Source organism: Otolemur garnettii, unplaced genomic scaffold (assembly GCF_000181295.1).
Source record: "Otolemur garnettii isolate 467f Iridium unplaced genomic scaffold, OtoGar3 scaffold00146, whole genome shotgun sequence".
Classification (NCBI taxonomy): Eukaryota; Metazoa; Chordata; class Mammalia; order Primates; family Galagidae; genus Otolemur; species Otolemur garnettii.
The window spans coordinates 332,874-338,196 of NW_003852541.1; positions in this window are offsets into that span (position 1 = coordinate 332,874).

The window sequence follows — 5,323 nt, forward strand, 5'->3', positions numbered from 1 at the left end:
ACAGTGCTTATCTTTCTTATCTTGACACTGAGGCTTTGGTGAGGAGGGCTCACCAGTATACTGTACTTTGCTAAGTCTGTCGGTTACCCATCAGTGAGCATATTAGTACACCTGTGTTAGAAGTACAGAATATTTCTGTTGAAGGGAAGTTCATTTTTTATTTTTATTATCTTTTTTGAGAGGGAGACTCAAGCTGTCACCCTGGGTAGAGTGCTATGGCATCACAGCTCACAGCAACCTCAAACTTGGGCTCAAATGACTCTCTTGCCTCAGCCTCCCCAGTAGCTGGGACTACAGGCACCTGCCACAATGCCTAGCTATTTTTTTGTTACAGTTTGGCCAGGGCTGGGTTTGAACCTGCTACCCTCGGTATATGGGGCCAGCATCCTACCCACTAAGCCACAGGCGCTGCCCTCTTCTTTCTTTCTTTTTTTTTGCAGTTTTTGGCTGGGGCTGGGTTTGAACCTGCTACCTCTGGCATATGGGGCTGGTGCCCTACTCCCTTGAGCCACAGGTGCTACCCTTCTTTCTTTTTTTTTTTAATACTAAGTTTCATCCAGCCTAGCTAATAAAAACCTCAACTGACTTGGGTCCATAGCACAGTGGTTATAGTACCAGCCACATGCACAGAGGCTGGAGGATTTGAGCCCAGCATGGGCCAGCTAAAAAACAATGACAACTGCAACAAGAAAATAGCCAGGCGTTGTGGTGGTGCCTATAGTCCCAGCTGCTTGGGGGACTGCCAGCTGTGTTTAGTAGTCCCAGCTGCTTGGGGGACTGTTCTCTTGCTTGGGAGACTGAGGCAAGAGAATCACTTAAGCCCAAGAGTTTAAGGTTGCTGTGAGCTATGATGCTATAGCACTTTACTGAAGGTGACATAGTAAGACTGTTCCAAACAAACAAACACCCAAAACCCCCCCTTAACTCCTGGGTTCAAGTGATCTTCCTGCCTCAGCCTCCTGAGTAGGCTTGGCACCTGTGGCTCAAGCGGCTAAGGGACTATAGGCACCTGCCACCATGCCCAGCTAATTTTTCTATTAGTAGAGACAAGGTCTTGTTCTTGCTCAGGCTGGTATAGAACTCCTGAGCTCAAAGATTTTCCAACCTCAGCCTCCCAGAGTGCTAGGATTACTAGCGTGAGCCACTGTGCCTGGACAAGGAGAGATTTATGTATTTATTTATTTATTTTGAGACAGAGTCTCCTATGTCACCCTCAGTAGAGTGCTGTAGCGTCACAACTCACAGCAACCTCAAATTCTTGGGCTTAAGCGAGTCTCTTGCCTCAGCCTCCTGAGTAGCTGGGACTGTAGGCACCTGCCACAATGCCTGGCTATTTTTAGAGATGAGGTCTTGCTCTGGCTCAGGCTGGTCTGGAACCCCTGAACTCAGGTAATACACCCTCCTTGGCCTCCCAGAGTGCTGGATTATAGGCATGAGCCACTACACCCGCCTGTGAGGAGAGATTTTTTTTTTTTGGAGACAGAGCCTCAAGCTGTCACCCTGGGTAGAGTGCCATGGCATCACAGCTCACAGCAACCTCCAACTCCTGGGCTCAAGCGAGTCTCCTGCCTCCGCCTCCAAAGTAGCTGGAATCACAGGTGCCCACCACAATGCCTGGCTATTCTTTTTTTTTTTTTTTTTTTTGGTTTCAGCTGTCATTGCTGTTTAGCAGGCCCGGGCTGGATTTGAACCCACCAGCTCAGGTGTATGTGCCTGGTGCCTTAGCCACTTGACCCATAGGTGCTGAACCAAAGAGAGGTTTTTGACCTTCCTTCATTGTTGGACATTACATTATGTTGTTTTACTCTTGTAAATGTAACACTGTAGTGAACATATTTTTACAACAGTCTGCCTGAATTTTGGGATAATTTTGTAAGGATAGCTTCTTTCAAGTGTGTTGTTGGACCAAAGGGATGCTGTGTGTTATAATTACCAGAGCCATGCCTTCTTTCTTTCACAAATGTGCTGCTTCTAGTTCTATCTCCCTGAATTCACTTCCTTGACTACTGCAGCCAGCAGAGGAAATAGGTAACCACACTTGTTAAGCTGTTGGGCTCTCAGGTGAGGGTCTGAGGGCTCTTTCTTGCAGCAAAGTGCAGAGATTCGTAGTGGTTCCTTTGGTTGTGGTTGTCTGGTAACTTTTCCATGTTTGTGTCCCTGTTGGTACCTGCTGTGGCACCCTGTCCCCGCATGAATAAAACCAGCTGTGACACCAATTAAAGGTACAAGCCTGCAAGAGATGGGCTTCCCATAGGTGTAGGGAGAACCCCCAGTAACCTCTGTCAGGGCCTTTTATTGAAACATTATAAAACACATGTGGGGCCACGTACTACGTGCTTAATGATTGCCACATGCTTTTTCCCCACAGGCTCGACTCCCACCCTGTTGCACCACAAATGTCCAAAGTATAACACCTGCTTGCTAACAGCTACTGATCGATCTTATCTCCTTAATGCGTACGGTTGCTTGAGGGCTTGTCTCTGGGCTGCGAAACATCTCCAGGTCTGCTAGGAGATAGTCTTGTTCCCAGCATCTCCTTCAAGAACTGGGGGCCACCTCTATAAGCCTGGTGCTTGGTCTCCCACACCTGACTGTCTTCTTCTTCTTTCTTGAGTCAGAGAGTTTCACTATGTTGCCTTTGGTAGAGTGCAGTGGCGTCACAGCTCACAGCAACCTCAAACTCTTGGGCTTAAGTAATTCTCTTGCTTTAGCCTCCCAAGTAGCTGGGACTACAGGCTCCCGCCACAAACACTGGGCTATTTTTTTGTTGTTGTTGTTTGGCAGGCCCGGACCAGGTTCGAACCGCCAGCCCTGGTGCATGTGGCTGGTGTCCTAGCCGCTGAGCTATAGGTGCTGAGCCACCCTGACCATCTTCTGTGTGATTGAGGGTACTGGAAGGCTAATCTCCAGCTGTCTGGGCTATTCCTGCCTTTGTTTCTCCCCCCTCATACTGCTCAGTTTTCAGAACCAAGAAGAGAATACCAAATTCTAGTCATTGTGTCCTCAAAATGAGAACTCCTGTCTCCATGGTGAAGGAGGTAACACTCCAAGGTCTGGAGGCAGAAGGGACCAGCCCTCCCACAGATTTCTGAGGCCTTGGGCCAAAGAAGAGTGCTTATCAAATACATTAATGCTCCAAAATCTGCCTCTGCCCCACAGGGATGGGCTCATTGCCAAGCTGAGCAGATTTTAGTGTGGAGTGACAAATGCTATTACTTTTATTCATGCTGTGGCCTCTGGTGGCTCCAAACAGGAGCCAGGGCATTGAGGTGTGGGGAAGAGGGAGCCTGGACAGGAGCTTCTGGATACTAGGGGCAGAGCTGTGGGACCTGAGCTGAGTGGCCTCCTGCCCAGCACCTGTTTCCTCACCTGTGCAATGTGAGTCACTTCATCAGCCTGGCAGGCTGTGGGGATTAACAGAGGTGAAACAGCCAGCACAGCCCAGGGCACCTGGGATGCCACCAGGTATGGATACAGGTATGAGCAAGATTCATTCATCCATTCAACAAATATTTATAAAGCTCACAACTAGGGGCTGGGGAAGAGCCAGGGGCAAGATGTGTGTTTGGGAGACTTAACTATATCCTCATAGCTACTGAGAAAAGATGTCAAGGGGTGCAGGGTAGGAGGCCTCTGGCCTGCATTGTGTGCCTACCTTCCATCTCCCCTGACCTATCCCTTTCCCACCCTCCCTCTGGGCCTCTGTTTTCCCTCCAAATAATCAGAGGGTGGGCTTGATGACCTGTAAGGGCTCTGCCAGCTCTGACACTCCAGTGATGACCCTTATGGGGTCTGTGTCTGATTAGATAAACATTGTCCTTGCAAGAGGATATGGCTGCATTTTTGTAATGCTACATCTGTCTGTCCTGGGAGCACCAAGAAGGCCAGAGTTGTGGGCTATCTGTTGTACTGATGTCCCCAGTGCCCAGCATGGGCTGGCACAGAGCATGTGCTCAGGGATGGTTTCCATGAATATTGGACATCCTGGGAAAGGTATTCTGATTCTTCCTGAAGCAGGCTGGTCACTCTTGCTCAGCAAGCGTTGGAAGGCTCAGGGGTCAACCTAGAATAGATCCCTCAGTGGGGTCTCTAAGGAGGGTCTTTCCTTGCTTTGGCAGATTGACCAACATACTTTCTCTATGTTTTATTACTGGGAGGTGTGTGTTAAGACCTCTCCAAACATGCTAGAAACTCACAAAGCCAGACAAGCAGTTTATTTTTACATTTATGTCACTTCTTTTTTTTTGAGACAGAGCCTCAAGCTGTCCCCCTGGGTAGAGAGCTGTGGTGTCACAGCTCACAGTAACCTCCAGCTCCTGGACTCAAGCAATTCTCCTGCCTCTGCCTCCCAAGTAGTTGGGACTACAGGCACCCACCACAATACCTGGCTATTTTCTGGTTGCAGCCCTCATTATTGTTTGGCCTGGGCTTGAGCCTATGTCACTTCTTTTATTTTTTTGAGACAGAGTCTCAAGCTGTCACCCTGGGTAGAGTGCCATGGCATCATAGCCTCACAGCAATCTCAAATTTTTGGGCTTAAGTGATTCTCTTGCCTCAGCCTCCTAAGTAGCTGAGGCTACAGGCACCTGCCACAATACCTGGCTATTCTTTTGTTGCAGTCATCATTGTTGTTTTAGCTGGCCCGAGCTGGGTTTGAACCTGACAGCCTTGGTGTATTGTGGCTGGTGCCCTACCCATGTTTAATCTTCACAGCAATCTAGGAGGTGCGATGTGCCTTGTAGAGATGGGGACTGGGGCAGGGACAGTTTCTTGGATACCTGAGGAGTTGTCAGCTGGCCTGGGGGCTACAATAGCTAGTCCTGTGCCTGAAACCAAGGAGAGGGAGCTAAGAGGCCTGGTTCTTGCCCACACCAACCAACAGCTTTGCTGGAGATAAGCATCCTTTTGGAGGCTGGGTACGGTGGCACATGCCTGTAATCCTAGTCCTCTGGAAGGCCGAGGCAGGTGGATTGTCTGAGCTCAGGAGTTCTAAAACAGCCTGGATAAGAGGAAGACCCTCCAACCCTCCCACCCCTCGTCCTTGAAAAACTAGCTGGGTTGGCTCAGTGCCTATAGCTCAAGAGGCTAAAGCGCCAGCCACATACACCAGAGCTGATGGGTTCGAATCCAGCCCAGGCCTGCCAAACAACAATGACAACTACAACCAAAAAATAGCTGGGTGTTGTGTCTGGCACCTGTAGTCCCAGCTACTTGGGAGGCTGAAGCAAGAGAATTGCTTAAGCCCAGGAGTTGGAGGTTGCTGTGAGCTGTGATGCCACAGTACTCTACTCAGGGTGACAGCTTGAGGGTCTGTCTCAAAAAA